This window comes from Neomonachus schauinslandi, chromosome 5 (assembly GCF_002201575.2).
Source record: "Neomonachus schauinslandi chromosome 5, ASM220157v2, whole genome shotgun sequence".
Lineage (NCBI taxonomy): Eukaryota > Metazoa > Chordata > Mammalia > Carnivora > Phocidae > Neomonachus > Neomonachus schauinslandi.
The window spans coordinates 47,445,408-47,462,596 of record NC_058407.1 but is presented as its reverse complement, the minus strand read 5'-3'; positions in this window follow the sequence as shown (position 1 = coordinate 47,462,596).

Genomic DNA, 17,189 nt, shown 5'->3' with positions numbered 1-17,189 from the left:
AAATCTTACCCCTGCTCCTTGTTCGACAAGAAAATGCTGATTGTGAACCAAGGGGCTCAACACATTCAGTTTTGCTCCTTTTGCCACCAGCTCAGATTTCTACAGCATGAAACCTACATTCAGGAATCTGGAAACAAAAGCAAAAATGTACCCCTGTTTCTGAAAAAGCGCTCCCTTACTCCTGGATCTCAGGATCTGTTTTTTCAATTTTTGGTTGTATGACTCATGGAGTTTTAAGGAACCACCCAGGAGGGCCCCATTCACTTGGATAGTTAGGTTCCTCCTGGTTTAAAAACAACAGTCCCTACTTCCAAAGGGCACAGGAATTAATAGCTCAGCACAATCTGAGCAATCCCGTCCTGCTGTGAGGCTCTGCTTTCACCTTCTTCTGGTCTAAAGGACCCAGAGGACCAGGTTATAAAGATGCTTAAAGCGGGACAAAAGGAAGAATTGAGCAGGCCTGGATGAGGCCACCTCGCTGAGGTTGGAGCAGAATGAGCCCGAGGGAAGGCACTCCCAAAAGCCCAAAGATTCTTTCATCGTTTTTTTGCCAGGGCTCTGACCGTCCATTGTTTCTTTAACAACCTGCATTAAAGCAGTTTTGATGCAAACATCACTGCTTCGAGGCAAGGGACTATATTTGCCAAATGTGTAATAATAATAATAATAAAAAGCTATGTATGTGAGGGGAGCGACAATTTCTTCTTCCTTTCTTCTCATTGTTCTTCTCTCTCTTCCTTGGTTTTTAAAGATGAAACAAAACAAAACAAACCAGCAACCCCCCCCCCCCCCCCCCCCGCGTTTTGCTCTGGGAGTGTGGTCTCTGACCTTCTCCCCTCTCATGTGCTCTCTCTCTCTCTCTCTCACTCTCTCAAATAAATGAATAAATTTATTTATTCTCCTGCTGTTCCAGTCTATCCCAGTTGTCAGTCAAGACCAAACAACAGGGCGCCTGGGTGGCTCAGTTGGTTAAGCGACTGCCTTCGGCTCAGGTCATGATCCTGGAGTCCCTGGATCGAGTCCCGCATCGGGCTCCCTGCTCGGCGGGGAGTCTGCTTCTCCCTCTGACCCTCCCCACTCTCATGCTCTCTCTATCTCATTCTCTCTCTCAAATAAATGAATAAAATCTTTAAAAAAAAAAGAGAGAGAACCAAAGATTACCGCTTTTAACTGGTTTCTCTCTCATTTGGGTCCTGAAAATTTGTCTACTTATTATTCAAGAATTAAAATTAGGTTTAGCCTAAAGAAAGGAGTTATTGTTTATTGTTGAACAAATAACAGGAATCAAGTAGTCACTGCTAGTGACTACTAGTTAATAATCTTAGAGGCCAGCAGACAGGAACCACCACTGATGAAAAACAAGGGTAAGTGCAAAATGATGACATTTCGTGTGGCTCAGAACCAGTCTTCATAAGCACATACAGAGAAGCACAATTCCTTCTGAGCTCTGCCAGCATAGTTTTTTCAAATGTGCAGAGCCTCCCAAGATAACTATTTTTAAAGGTAGCACATAGTTGGATATATGTGTTTGGGCAATGTAGGGAAGGAAAAATTATTTTGGTTTTTTTTTTTTAAATCTTTTGGTTGTTGGTTTTTTTAAATCTTTTGTTTTTGTAAAACATTTCAGTAGTGTATTAAACAAAAAGCCATTAGAAAGTTATAAATAGGGCGCCTGGGTGGCTCAGTTGGTTGAGCGACTGCCTTCGGCTCAGGTCATGATCCTGGAGTCCCGGGATCTAGTCCCGCATCGGGCTCCCTGCTCGGCAGGGAGTCTGCCTCTCTCTCTGACCCTCCCCCCTCTCATGCTCTCTCTCATTCTCTCGCTCTCAAATAAATAAATAAAATCTTAAAAAAAAAAAAAAAAAAAGACCAAACAACAGACATTGGCCGTGATTCAAAAGGGAAACAAATGTCTTTTAGGACCCACTTTGACATGGGTTGGATGATTTAGTAAGATCGTGGTTCCTTGTCTCATTTTCTAAGACTTCCTGAGTTATTTTTATCCTTTTCTCATCATTTTCTTCTAACAGCCAAAATATTACCGTTTTTTGGCTCTTTGCACTGAGTGTACCCCACCAGTCGAGTGACTGGCCAGTAAGCTCAAATAAGAAAACAGGCAAATAATTTTTTAAAGAGAAAACAGAACTGTTAGTATAAAAGGGCATGAAATGGCTACCTAGGCCATGGTTCTCAAGCTGGGTGCTCAGGCACCCGGGGCTGCGGCAGCAAACTCGCGGGCCCCTCACAGGATATTCATGAAACTTCCAGAAGCACAGCTCTCCTTGGCCTCCGTCAGAGGCCGCACCCACTGTAGGCTCCGGGTGGCTCACAGTAGCTGCATTGGATGGCGTGGCATTCTTTCCCACAACGACACATGCTTATGAGGCCGGGTTCAGCGGGCTGCCGAGCCCTGAAGAGTGGAAGAGGGAAGGCCAGCACTGCTGTCCAGTCTGTGCAAACGAATCACTAGGCCTGAGATGGAGCCAGTCCTGCCCAGGTGTCTCATCAGCAGACTGAGATTTAGATAACTTTGTGCCCCTGTGAATGCTCTGCTTGACCAGAAACACAGTACAGAAGTCCCCCTCCCCGCCCCCACGACGCCCACCATCCTTGGTTTCATTCTTCACAGTTTCAGTTACGGAAGTAGTAGATCCTACTCTGATGTGAGGCCAGAGGTTAATAGTAGCCTAACTCTGTCAGAGAGCTTTTGTCATTCACCCCACCTCCTGTCATCACGTGGGCATCTTATCACCTCACATCAGCACAAGAAGACTGAGTACAGTGCAATCACATATTTTGAGAAAGAGAGACCACATTCACATAACCTTTATTATAGTATATGATTATAATTGTTCTATTTTATTATTACTTATTGTTGTTATTCTCTCACTGTGCCTAATGTATAAATTAAACTTTATCAGACATGAGGATGTAAAGGAAAAAAACAGGTTTGGTACTATCCACAGTCTCAGGCATCCACTGGGGGTCTTGGAATGTTTCCCCCACGGATAAGGGGGAGACTACTGTATATCCAGTCAGCCAATCCTCAAGTGCTAAGCTAACACTGGGCTTTATATTTGTATGTATGTTCCTCATTTATTTTCTATTTTTCTGTTCCTTGTTTCTTATTCTTTATCCTATTAAAAACAAATGCATCTTCAGAATCTTTCTCAACCCAGGACTCCCATAGCCAATGACCCGACAGATGTGACACATGAGATAAGACCTTGTTTGCCCTGTTCTAAGTCTAATCTCTAGCTTTATGGTCTCAAAGACTCAAAATGTCTCATTCTGTCAAAACCATGACGGCACCTGTGATGAAACCTGTCCTGTGCACACAGACTCATGCTTCCATAATGAGGGGGAGCCACTGTAGGAGCTCAACTCCATCTCCAGAACCCCTCACCTACCCCCCACCAGCCTTGATGGATATACTCATTGCCCTCCCTGAAACGTCCTTCACGGGGAGTTAGTGTTTAACTTCCCTTTGCCCAGCACACCTGATCACCTCAGGACTCACTTGGCTGGTTTTGGTCTTAGCAACCCTCCATGACGTGGCTCGTGGCATCTGTGCCCAGATTTCTCTGGGGTCTTGGAAAGAAGCCCATCCCTACCCCCTTAAGCCACCTCAGGGCCCACCCCTGCTGTGATGGTTAATTTTATGTGTCAATTTGGTGGGGCTGAAGGGATGTCCAGATAGCTGGTAAAACACTGTTTGTGGGGGTATCTGTGAGGGTGTTTTCAGAAGACGCTAGCATTTGAAGAGGGGAACTTAGTAAAGCAGATGACTCTTCCCAATGTGGGCATCATCCAATCCATGGAGGGCCCCAAATAGAACAAAAAAAGGTGGAGAAAGTATGGATTAGTTTTTTCTGGTTGAACTGAGATGTCCATCCATCTTCTGCCCTTGGACATGGGTGTTCCTGGTTCTTGGCTTTTGGACTCAGATAGGAACTTACACCATTAACGCTCCAATTCACAGGGCTTTGGATTTAGACTGAATTATACCACCAGCTTTCCTGGTTCTCCAGCTTGCAGATGGCAGATGATGGGACTACTGGCCTCCATCGCCTCATGAATGAGTTCTTATAATAAATCTCCTCTATAGGGAGGGAAAGTGGAGGGGGAGACGAACCATGAGAAACTATGGACTCTGAGAAACAAACTGAGGGTTCTAGAGGGGAGGGGGGTGGGGGATGGGTTAGCCTGGTGATGGGTATTAAGGAGGGCACATATTGAATGGAGCACTGGGTGTTATACGCAAACAATGAATCATGGAACACTACATCAAAAACTAATGATGTAATGTATGGTGATTAACATAACATAATAAAAAAAATTAATTAAAAAAAAATCTCCTCTATAGATCTCTCTCTATATAGTACTGGTCCTGTTCCTCTGGAGAATCCTCATACACCTCCCCAGTACTCTGCTTCAGGGCAGATGGTTTGGATTAGACCTGAGATATCAGATTTGGGGGAATTCACTCAAACTAATCGATCTCATTGTGATGGCTTATCTGCCATGCTGAGGTGGTTAGATTTACTCAGTGGACAATTGGAGGTTGCTCAGGTATATATTTGAGGAAGATAATTTGGGTAGTAAGACGATGGATAGATTGGAAAGAGAAGAGTTCTTGTGAGTAAGCACCTGACGCTTTCCTTGCCTGAGATCTTAATTCTAAGTCAGGCACAGAATGGCTATGGCTACACAGCAATTTAATGTCAACCGTGAATAGGAGAGAACATCCACTCAAGAAAAGACACAATCCTGGGGCACCTGGGTGGCTCAGTCGTTAAGCGTCTGCCTTAGGCTCAGGTCATGATCCCAGGGTCCTGGGATCGAGCCCCACATCGGGCTCCCTGCTCATCGGGAAGCCTGCTTCCTCTCCCACTCCCCTTGCTTGTGTTCCCTTTCTCGCTGTGCCTCTCTCTGTCAAATAAATAAATAAAATCTTTAAAAAAAAAAAAAAAGAAAAGACACAATCCTTCTAGGCCCTGCCTTGGTCAGGTACTGTCTGCACTACATTGTTCAGTTTCAAGACCCACATTTTAAAGCAGGCAACATTATGATAAAGAGTCTCTCCTTGACCAAAAATTAGTGAGGCTTCGCTGAGCCTTTTTTTTTTTTTTAAAGTAGGCTCCAGGCCCAGCATGGAGCCCAGATTGGAGCCCAGCACTGGACTTGAACTCACAACCCTGAGATTAAGACCTGAGCTGAGACCAAGAGACAGATGCTTAACTGACTGAGCCGCCAGGCACCCCTTTCCTGAGACTTTTTGATGAATCCTCAACCTTGGCCCCAGTCCTATCTTTGGCCTACCCAGCTATCCAGCCCTGTTGGAGCAAGAATCCTGCTAAATCCCACCCTTGACGTCTCTTCTTAGCAATTTTCCACCCACTGACCCCTCACTCGGCTCATTGGCTATAAGTCCCCAGATATCTCTGCTGTATTTGGAGTTGAGCTGAATCTTTCAATTATTACAGTACCTCTATTGCAATGGTCTTGAATAAAGCCTTCCTTACCACTGTAATGAGTATCAGAAAAATGTTTTCTTTTTTAAAAAGAGATTATGTATTTATTTATTTGAGAGGGGGGAGAGAGCACACGCGCGTGCACAAGTATGAGGAGGGGAGCGGCAGAGGCAGAGGGAGAAGCAGGCTCCCCCGTTGAGCAGGGAGCCCGATGCGGGACTTGATCCCAGGACCCTGGGATCATGACCTGAGCAGAAGGCAGACGCTTAACGACTGAGCCACCCAGGCGACTCTGTACCTTTGACTCTTTATCCCCAGGCTGATATTGCCAAGGAAAACACGATTACTTTTGTAAAGCTATAGGTGATGATTTCTAAGAGCACAGTAACAGATTTGTACCTCCCTTTCTAATCCTGAAGGTCCCTACCTAGTGCAGAGCCTGGAATAAAATAGGGTCAGACCGTGTTTGCTGATTTCAATTCAATTTCAGAAAACATTATAGGGTAGTCATTTGTCTTTAAATTCAACAGCAATATGAATAAAAATAGCTGTTTGCCAAACATCCAGGCATTTTCTGTGCACTGATTTAAGGCTCTGAGCAACGCTGCCTAGTAATTATCAGCTCCATTTGACAGAGGAGAAAACAGAACCCCTGAGAGGTACCCAGCTGGGTGGTAAGCTCCTCCGTTCCTGGTGCCTTTGTACATAGATGTATGCAGAATTTCCCTAATGAGCAGACTTCGGTTGTACGCAGGAGGCTGAGATTTGGTGCCAGGTTTATCTGACCATAAAGTATATACAGTTTCCACGACTTTTTTCAAGGATGAAGCATTCGTCTGTGTTAAGTCCTGCATGGTAAACAGGGAGAGAGGTTTCCTTCTTTAGAAGCAACTGAATTGGACCAAAAAGAGCAAAATCCATGCCCAGTGTAACTGAGGACAGCTTCTGGGAAACAGAGGCTGCTGAGTGCTCTGTTCACTTACTCAGTGTCATCCGAGGGTCGGGCGCTGTTCAGTGTCCTGGGAATACAGCTGCGGGGCCGGCATTTGGGTCCAGATCCGTGGCTTTATAGGCCTTCATTTTTGAGGATCTGCTAAGTGTTTTCAAGATTATTTGATGTGCTGCTGGACCCCAGACAAGTCAGTTTGACTTAAACACAATGAGAAACTCATGATTTCCTTACAATTTGATGGATCATTTAGGTAACATGAGATAATAAGAAATGAGGATGTTATGCATGATGTATCTAGCTTCAATCATTTTTGTAAGAAGTTGGAAAATAATGAGAAGGCAAGTAAACCACTAAAATTACCTATAATCCTATCGCCAGCAATGACCACCACCGGTGTCTTACACACACACACACACACACACACACATCTTTCTTTCAAAACTGGGATCATTGTCTCAACATTTTTTGTTTTGCCTTTTTAAATAAAATCACTACCCCTGCCCCCGATATAAACAAAATCTTTGCACATTGTATGGAAACCAGAAAACACAGAAAATAATAAGAAAGTATTGCTATTTTGTCAGGGAGTCTAAAAAGACAGTTCTGGAGGACTGCTCCTATTTTGTAGGGTTGAGAGGGGAAAGGAAGAATGAAACTCCATTTCTCTCTCTCCTCACAGTATTTAAGACAGCAAATTGTGGGTTTTTCACACCCATCTATTCTCCAATTCTCTGCCAACACCAACTGGGTATCCTATAATTCAATTCAATTCAGCCACTATCTGCCCAGAGATAGTGTCAGACCCCACAGATTAAGAGCTCAGTCCCACAAGACTGCCCTCCCTTCATTTTTAAAAAATAACTCATTTATGTATTTGCCAGAAAGAGAGAGAGAGAAAGAGAGTGAGTGTGCACAAGCAGGGGGAGCAGCAGGCTCCCTGCTGAGCAAGGAGCCCGATGTGGGGCTCGATCCCAGGACCCTGGGATCATGACCTGAGCTGAAGGCAGATGTTTAAGAGACTGAACCACCCAGGCATCCCAAGACTGCCCTCCCTTCAGATGCCAATCCCAAGTAGTGGGTCCCCAGGTTACCCACAACTCTGTCCGACTTGGCTACAAATCAGAGGTTCCTAATGGCTCTCCTGAAGTTCGATAATTTGCTAGAATGGCTCACAGAACTCAGGGAAACATTTACATATACCAGTTTATTATAAAGGATACCACTTAGGAACAGCCAGACGGAAGAGATTCATAGGGCGAGGTATGCACGGAGCTCCCAAGCCCTCTCCAGGAATGCCGCCGTCCCAGCATGTGGATGCGTTTCCCCACCTGTCCCAACCCCTTCAGTTAGGACTTTTTGGAGGTTTCATTAGGTATGCATGATTGATTAAATCATTGGCCATAATCGCTTCTCCCCTTCTCCCTTCCTTGGAGGCGGCGGTGTGAAGGTAGGACTAAAAGTTCCAACCCTCTAATCACATAGCCAGTTCCTCTGGCAACCAGCCCCCATCCTTTTCAAAAGTCGCCTCATTAACATAAATTCATTTGTGGTTGGAAGGGCCTTGTTAGGAATCACAAAAGATGCTCCTTTCACATTTCACACTCCAGAGCTATTTCAGGAACTGGGGACAAAAGCCAAATATTATAACAAAAGCTGTTCCTTTCTCCTCTTAGGACTTAGGAAGTTACAAGGGTTTTGGGAGTTCTGTGCCAGGAACTAGAGAGGAAGACCAAATATATATTTCTTATTATATATATGACAATGTCACAAGGGCCACAGTTGGGAGAGGATGTCTTTCGGGACGTGCAGAGCTGGAGCACTGGGTCAGGAATGACTTCCTTCTGCTCTGGTGTGTGTGCATCAGCTCTGCTCTCTGTGCCAAAGTTGAGATCATCCTCATGCCAGAAAGAGGAACCTGGTGGGCGGTCCAGTCAGGACAAGGCTTATCAACAGAAAAAAGTGGAAAAGCCGGCCTGGAGAAGCAGAGGAGGGATCAACAGGCTTCATAGTGTGGCTTCTGACAAGTGGCCAGAGTCCCAGGACACAAGCACTGGAGTGGACCATGGAGCAGACCCCTGCCTCCTGAGCAAAGATGCCGTCGGTGGGTGGTTCTTATACTTGAACTTGCATTAGAATTACCTGGAGGGATTGTTAAAACACAGGGTGCTGGGCTTCACCCCCAGAGTTTCTGATGCAGTAGGTTGGGGGTGGGCCTGAGAATTTCGATTTCAAAGAAGCTTCCAGGTGATGTCAATGCTGCTGGTCTGAGGACCACACTTTGAAAACCACTGCCGTAGACCAGAGAAAAACCAGAAAATTCTAGGTAAGCCCAAGGAGGTGACTATTCAGGATAGCTTGAAACTCACAGAATGCATTTGAGGGTAGGGGCTAAGAATTAAGAAATAACTTCTTCTCCTGGGGTGCTCCATATTTGGAGGCAGATCCTGGTAAAACAAAGCATTTCTTTTTTTTTTTTTTAAAGACTATTTATTTGAGACAGAGCGAGAGAGAGAACAAGCAGGGTGAAGGGCAGAGGGAGGAGCAGACTACCCATTGAGCAGGGAGCCCCATGCGGGACTCTATCTTAGGACTCCAGGATCATGAGCTGAGCTGAAGGCAGATGCTTAACCAACTGAGCCACCCAGGCACCCGAAAACAAAGCATTTCAATAGACCAAGGTCAGTGTGATGATTGGGCCACAGTAGACTCCCTTGGGCGACAATCTCTGTGGTTAGCCTGGCGTCGAATCCAAACACACTGGGTGGGGACTAACTGATTGGCAGGACAAGAACTAGGAAAACTAGGAGGGTGTGCAATGGGCCACTCCACACTGAGCTCGGAGACTGTCACGGGGCTAAATCTCATGACCCTGAGATGATGACCTGAGCTGAAATCAAGAGTTGGTTGCTCAACTGACTGAGCCATCCAGGCGCCCCATGACTTGTATTTCTAATATGTCCTGAATTTTGCTGTTTTATCATTGTCCCTGTAGTGGCTAGAACTCTTTTTTTTTTTTTTTTTTAAGATTTTATTTATTTGTCAGAGAGAGAGAGAGAGATTGAGAGAGAGCACGGGCAAGGGGAAGGGCAGAGGGAGAAGCAGGCTCCACACTGAGCAAAGAGACCAATGTGGGGCTTGATCCCAGGACCCTGGGATCGTGGCCTGGGCTGAAAGCAGATGCTTAATCATCTGAGCCACCCAGGTGCCCCTATTTTGCTCCAAGAGAGAGTATAAAATGGCCAAGCCATATCCTTGAAGGTTCTGGCATTCCACTGAGAGCCTGTCCAGTAGTATCCTTTGCTTATTTCAAAGTCTTAAGTATTTCCTTCCAGTCTCATTGACTCAATTCTTCAATAATAATACATTTTTACACAATGAGAGGCTGATGTGGTTAAGTGTGTGGACTCCAGAGTCCCGCTGCCCGGACCTAAGGCTGGGGTCCACCATTTTTAGCTGTGTGGCTTTGGGCAAATGACTCAACTGTCAGCAAACAACAGCCCAAAGACCAAATCCAGCCTGCTGCCTATTTTTGTATGGCCCATGGGCTCAGAATGGTTTTTATATTTTTAAATGATTGGGAAAAAGAATCAAAAGAATAGTATTTCCTGACACATGAATATTATAAAATTCGAATTTTGATGAAAAGTTTTATTTGAATACAACCATGCTCTTTTGTTTACATATTGTGTGCTGCTTCTTTCACGCTCCGACACAGTCGAGTAGCTGTGATGGAGACCAGATGGCCTGCTGAGCCTGAAATATTTACTATCCAGTTCTTTACAGAAAAAGGTGGCCCGTCTCTGCACACTCTCTATTAAATGTCTGGAAGACTCGGTTTGCTCATCTGTAAAATGAGGATAAAAATGGCACCTATATCATGGTGAAAATTAATGGAGGTGATGCACAGAATGACCTACGATGGTGCCTGCAATCCAGTAAACCGTCAAGAAGGCTTGGTTAATCAGAGTCCCTCCCCCAGATTGATTCTATAGATGCGGAGATGGAACTGTTCCCTCTTTCTTTTGGGGTCACTAAGGTAGGGTGTTTAATAAGCCTCGAATTGTCTGTGGTCATGTCTGTCTCCCTGCCTCCTCCATTAAAGACAACAAGAGGGCGCCTGGGTGGCTCAGTCGGTTGGGCGACTGCCTTCGGCTCAGGTCATGATCCTGGAGTCCCTGGATCGAGTCCTGCATCGGGCTCCCTGCTCGGCGGGGAGTCTGCTTCTCCCTCTGACCCTCCCCCCTCTCATGTGCTCTCTCTCATTCTCTCTCTCTTGAATAAATAAAATAAAATAAAAATCTTTAAAAAAAAAAGACAACAAGAAACGCTAACACAGGTTACATGTATCGAGCACATTCTATGTGACTTCCTTACATCTATTACTCACTTCATCTTTACAATAACCCAATACAGTAGGTATTGCTACTATTTTCCCCATTTACAGTGATAGAAACTCCTGACAGCAGTTAAGGAACCTTTCTAGGTAAGTGGTAGGCCCGGATTGAAGCCTCTGCAGGCTGACTGAAGACCCAGTAGCTTATACGTGGAGGACGGCCACCTGCAGCAGAGTGGAGGAGGCCAGTTTACTGGAAGAGGCTGGAAGCAAGAAACAGAGCCCTGCCAAGAGCCCTGCCTCCATGGGCCACTCATTTTGTTCCCTTTTGTTGGATCGAAGCTAGTGTGAATTTGCTTTCTGCTGCCAGGGACAGAAATAAGCTGAGGAAACTAAAAGATGGAAATAGCACAGGACTGTCCCCACCGTAGCTCGCAAGACCATGAGGGAGAGGGACCAACGCAGAGCACGAAGGGCTAAAGTAAGGGCGTGCTCTCAGTGCCGTGTGGGCCCGAAGGGAGCCTCGGCTCAGGAAACACTCGCCACCTACCTTCCACGTGTCCGGCTCCGCACTGGATGCCCGTTGGTGGATGTCTTTACATGTCCAGCAAGATGCAATAACTTTCACCCTTCGACCTTTGGGCATTGCATTTGTGCCGTTTGTGTGTTGGCCGTCGGGTACCTCTGTGGTCTGGTGGGCTCCACGGTTGGTCTGGCTGTGATGGGGCCTTTCTTACGAAGGGTTTAATTATGATTGTACCATGCTAATGGTGCTGTGGTGAGGCCCACAGATGGGCCAGGGAAAGCACTTGTTAAAGTGTAAGAATGTAATTTCAAAGAAGCCAGGGGTGTCCTTCCACTAATCAAATTACATGCGTGCTTGGATTTTAAACACTGACTTATTAAAAGGGGGCCCCACTTCTATCTATCTCCCTTTCACAAGGTGCGTAGTTCTTTATCTATCGTTACACACAAATAATTGCACCCACAATTGTCTAGTTGTCGGCTGAAAATGAAGGGCAAGCAGCTAATTATCTCTCAGATGTCTGGTGTTGCCTGTCACGGGCTGGCTGGGGCAGAAGCGATTGCACAGACTGTTCTTTGCCTACAAAACACAAGGGCCCAAGTGACACGGTCTCCTGGGTATGGACTTCAAGAGTAAACCCCCTTCTCACCTCTGCAAGAACGTCCTTTTCTCTGACAGACCTCTTATTTTCCTTACCAACCTCTCCCGTAGGACTAGTTATCGACTTTCTGGGTCTTTTTTCATCCGTTCTGACTTCGAGAGTCATCTTGTCAGCTGTTAGGAAGTGTGTGTGCTGTTTTCCCCTTTATTCTATTTTAAATTAGTTTCTTCATTTCTCTGTCATTTCCCTCTCCCAACTTCTCTCACATGGAGCAAGACTGGAAACATTTCCTTTTTATGGGAGAGGGGACCATGGGAGAGAAATGTTAAGAAATGTTATTCTCTCGATAGGACCAGTATATTCAAGTCAGGAAGAAAATCTCTAATAATAGAGAGATTAATCATATAGGAAAAAAAAGCAGGGGTCTGCACATCATGTGCATTCCTGTAGCAGAGTTCATATAAGCAGTGTGTGTGTGTGTGTGTGTGTGTGTGTGTGTGTGGTGATGTCACGATTACTCACCCGCACGGCTGTGTGGGAAAATAGAGAGCACGCACGAATAGCATAAAGCAAGCATTCTAATTCGAGCACTTTGTTTTTTTAAGAGCGTAATGTTGGCTGGAAGAAATGGGAGCAGCTCTCAGTGAAGTGACTTACTCAGCATACACACGGAATTAACTGAGATTAGAATTCTGAATTATGACCTCCGGGTCGAGAGCATCCCCCTCCTTTTCTACCTGCCCACGTGTGTCACCTTGAAGATGAGGTAACTTCCATGATAAATAAGCACGCAGTGGCACTTGGTGAATGTACTTAATGCCACTGAATGGTATACTTTAAAATGGTAAAAGTTATGTTTGGTATAATTTACCACAATCAAACAAACAAACACCGTGAAAACGATTCCTGGTTCTCAGTCCATCACAGGCTAAATCTGGCCTGGGGACCCTGTGTAGTATTGGAAGGTAAGCCAGCTGGGGGCTAGAATGTGTGAGTCACCTTACCTCATGGGCCACAACACAGAAGGTACTGAACTTCCCACCACTGGGTTGTGTGTATTTGCTCGTCCGGAAATTAAAGTTCCCTTGCACAAACTTCAAGAACTTCAGTTTATCACCCTTCGAAATGTGCTATATTCTTATCGCTTTTCCCCACATCCTTCGCCTCAGGCAGAATGTTCTTTTGTTAGACTGACCCCTATGTCTTTTTCTCTTGATTTCTTCTCCTCCCATCCTTCTTCTAGATTCTTGCTCCATTAATCATCCCTTCCTCCCCACTGCTCTTTCTCTAGCCACACAAAAGAACTTTCTTTCAACCCTGCATGCCCCTCAAGCTACTATTTTATCTCTTTCATTGTCTACACTAATTTCTAGACAGAGAAGTTTCCACTAGGGTTCCTAAACTAAACTAAAAAGAGAAATAGCTACCCACTTGTTCCTTCATCTATTGCAATCTCACTTCCTGTGAGATGAAACATCCTTTTCAAGGTATTTCCTGCCTGCGAATTCAATCGGCTTTCATCAGTACCCTCCCTCCCCCATCTGACCCTTCTGCTGCATTCAGTGTGTGAAGGGCTCCTTCTGTCTCCTGCCCAGGATATTTTTCAAATCCATCCACATTTACTGAGCACTTACTTACCACCTGCTAGGCCCTGTGGTGGGTGCTGGACACTCCTCCCTTTCTGTATTTCTGGACTTTGTTTCCAGGGTGCCCCTGAGAGTCTGCTGTTCTTGCTCGGTATTCTTTCCCCATGTAATTTAGCTGCTCCCTTGGTGTTGAGAGCTTACTCTAGGCCAAGCCTCTTCTAAGTGCTTTACACAGGTGAACTCATTTCATCCTCAAAACCATGCCATGAAGTAGGTGCTATGAACATCCTATTTTACAGATGAGAAAGCTGAGGTACAGAAAGATAGTCCAAAGGTCTACAGCTAGGAGGTTGCTTGTAAGTGTTTCAGAGCTGGCAGCCTGAATGTAGGACTTCACCTGTTCACACTTCACTGCCTCTCCCTCAGCTTCAAATATCCCCTCTACGCTGACTGCCAAATGTAGGGCTCCAGTTTTGATGTATATCCTGGATAGGTCCTCCCTCAATGTTTGTGGGGCCCGGACAAAAGAACAAAATGGAGGCCCACATTCCAAATGTCTAAAACTTCTAAAGTCATAAATGAAGCTAGCAACTGTTAATACATTAGATCATTTTGCCTTGACAGACCTTTTTAAAAAAATCTGAGTATAGTTGACACATGATGTTACATTAGTTTCGAGTGTACAACATAGTGATTCTGCAATTGTCTATGCTATGCTGAGCTCGCTCCAACCGCAGCTCCCGTCTGTCACCACACAACACCGTCACAATGCCACTGACTATATTCCCCACGCTATACCTTTACTCCCGTGACACATTCATTCCATAACTGGAAGCCTGTCCTGTGTCTCCCACTTCCCTTCACCCATTTTGCTCATGCCCCTTCCTGCTGGCAACCGCCAGTTTGTTCTCTGTATTTATAGGTCTGATTCTGCTTTTTTGCTTATTCATTTGTTTTGTTTTTTAGATTCCATATATAAGTGAAATCATATGGTACTTGTCTTTCTCTGACTCACTTATTTCCTTAGCATGATACCTTCTAGATCCATCCATGTTGTCACCAATGGAAAGATCTCACTATTTTTATGGCTGAGTAATATTCCATTGTAGATAGAGTCCCATTCACCATTCATCTACTGATGGACCCTTGGGCTGCTTCTATATCTTGGCAATTGTAAATAATGCTGCAATAAACATAAGGGTGGTTGCATATATCTTTTCAAATTAAGGTTTTCATTTTCCTGGGGTAAATATCCAGTAGTTGAATTATTGGATCTTACGGTATTTCCATTTTTAATTTTCTGAGGAACTGTTTTCCACAGTGGCTGTACCAATTGACATTCCTATCAACAGTGCATGAAGGTTCCTTTTTCTCCACATCCTCACCAAACACTTGTTATTTCTTATCTTTTTAATTCTAGCCATTCTGACAGGTGTGATATTTTTATTGTGGTTTTGATTTGTATTTCCCTGACGATTAGTGATGTCGAGCATGTGTTTGTTGGCCATCTGTATGTCTTCTTGGGAAATATGTCTATTCAGCTCCTCTACCTATTTTTTAATCAAATTATTTGGTTTTTTTGGTGTTGAGTTGTATAAGTTCTCTATGTATTTTGAATATTAACCCCATATCAGATATGTCATTTGCAAATATCTTCTTATTCAGTAGGTTGCCTTTTTGTTTTGTTGATGGTTTCCTTCACTGTGCAACAAATATATCTTCTTAATCTGGGTCAAATTTGAATTCTATGGAGTTCATGCTGGAACATGATGCCACTGGATGAGCTGGCTCTAAGCCCCTAGCCTGTCTCCTTCTTTTCCTCTTCACACTGTAAGGGGCCTTCAGCACGCACAGCCTGTATATCCTAGCTCTGCCTATACCCTCATAAGCACTCGGGGTCTAGGGATCTGCACACTGAAAGCGCTGGTCTCCTCCAACAGTATTCTCCCAGAGAAGAAGCTTGCATGGGTCCTGGACATAGCCTCAGGGCCTTTGGGGCTGGAATTCTTTGAGGCCTAGGATGGTAGGTTTTGAGTAAGCATACTCTTGTGGTGCCATGGATTCCCTGGTACCATATTGGCTTTCTAAAACAGCATACTCGATTGTAAAGGATCTTACTCCCTTTTTTTCCATTTTCAATCTGTTACAGATGAATACTTTTTTTAATACAATAAAAAAAATTAAAAACAAAGACATATAAAATACAAGTCCAGTTTTTACATAGATTCATTTATTACTAGATGGTTACACATACATTTTAATACAAATAAGCAGAACAAAAAAGGGGGAAAATTATGAAAATTGAACATATTGTTCTTGAAAGTGTATGTACAGACAATTTAACCCAGTCAGTCCCTACTACCTTCGTTAACTTTTGGTTGGTGCAACATCATAACTAAGCAAAAATTTATGAGTGAAATAAGATTCCATATATTAGATGCCTGGCTGCATCATTTGAACAGCACCATTCACATCAGTATTTAAGGGTTTTTATGTGACAAATGAGCTTGTTTACTCACTTTCCAAGCCTGGTTGAACTGATGATAACACGCTACTTGTAGGTAGCAACGTACATCTAAGCTTTCCAAATGCTTTCCAAATGCTTCGTTTTAATAACACTCACAGGGGCACCTGGGTGGCTCAGTCATTGGGCGTCTGCCTTCGGCTCGGGTCATGATCCCAGGGTCCTGGGATCGGGCCTTACATCGGGCTCCCTGCTCAGCGGGAAGCCTGCTTCTCCCTCTTCCACTCCCCCTGCTTGTGTTCCCTCTCTCGCTGTGTCTCTCTCTGTCAAAGAAATAAATAAAATCTTAAAAAAAAAAAAAATAACACTCGTAGTAAGGAAACCAGTCTTACTGGGGTATTTTGACAGAATGGAAGAAGATATTTCAGAGTAATTTGAGCAAGCCTGGGTTGTTTATTTAGAATTTTTATACAAAATGGAGCAAAATTTGTCTTCAATCCTTTACCAGTAGCCACTTTCAACAACTTACCCTCTGACATCATAATGAAATTTAAATGATCTTTCTATGGAAGAAAGGGATTTCAGATCTATGAATTTCCCATTTGGTTCAGCTGACTTTTGTAGCGAAACTTTCTTGACGAAGGAAGGGGTATGTTGATTTACATTCTGGCACAAGTTCCTGAAACTGGGTAATGAACCCAGAATGTTTCCAGGCATTGCAGCTGTGCCATCAGAATATAATCCTACACAAAATCCTAGCTCCAGACACATTTATGGACAGCGTAATCCTTCATATTTTTATACAGCTCACAGTTGTGTTTATTGGCCATGAAGCTGAGAAAATAAAAGAACTGTTTCTTCCCATCACGGTCATGTTTAAATCATACCTATACTCAGTGGAGGGTCACGTGAAGAGTATTTGTGTATTCCTCTAGTTTCAAGGCGAAATACTTTGCTAGTTTCATTTTTTTCCTACGAGTTAGCCTTCCATCTCGTTAGTCAGCTCCCAAATATGTCGAACTATGATTTCGCTGGACAAGGGCACTGAAGCCACATCCTTTACCACAGTATCGAGCAACGTTTCTTTGTCACCATCTTTGATACGGCCTTGCAATCGTGTCTCAGCAGCTGTATTGATGCTTGGGCTTCGTAACCTCAGATATTCTTTTCTGAGAAGCCTGCAAAGCTGCTTCTATGAGAAATAGTTAAAATCTGCTTCCGTCAAGTTTTTAATTCATTACTCTCAAAGAATT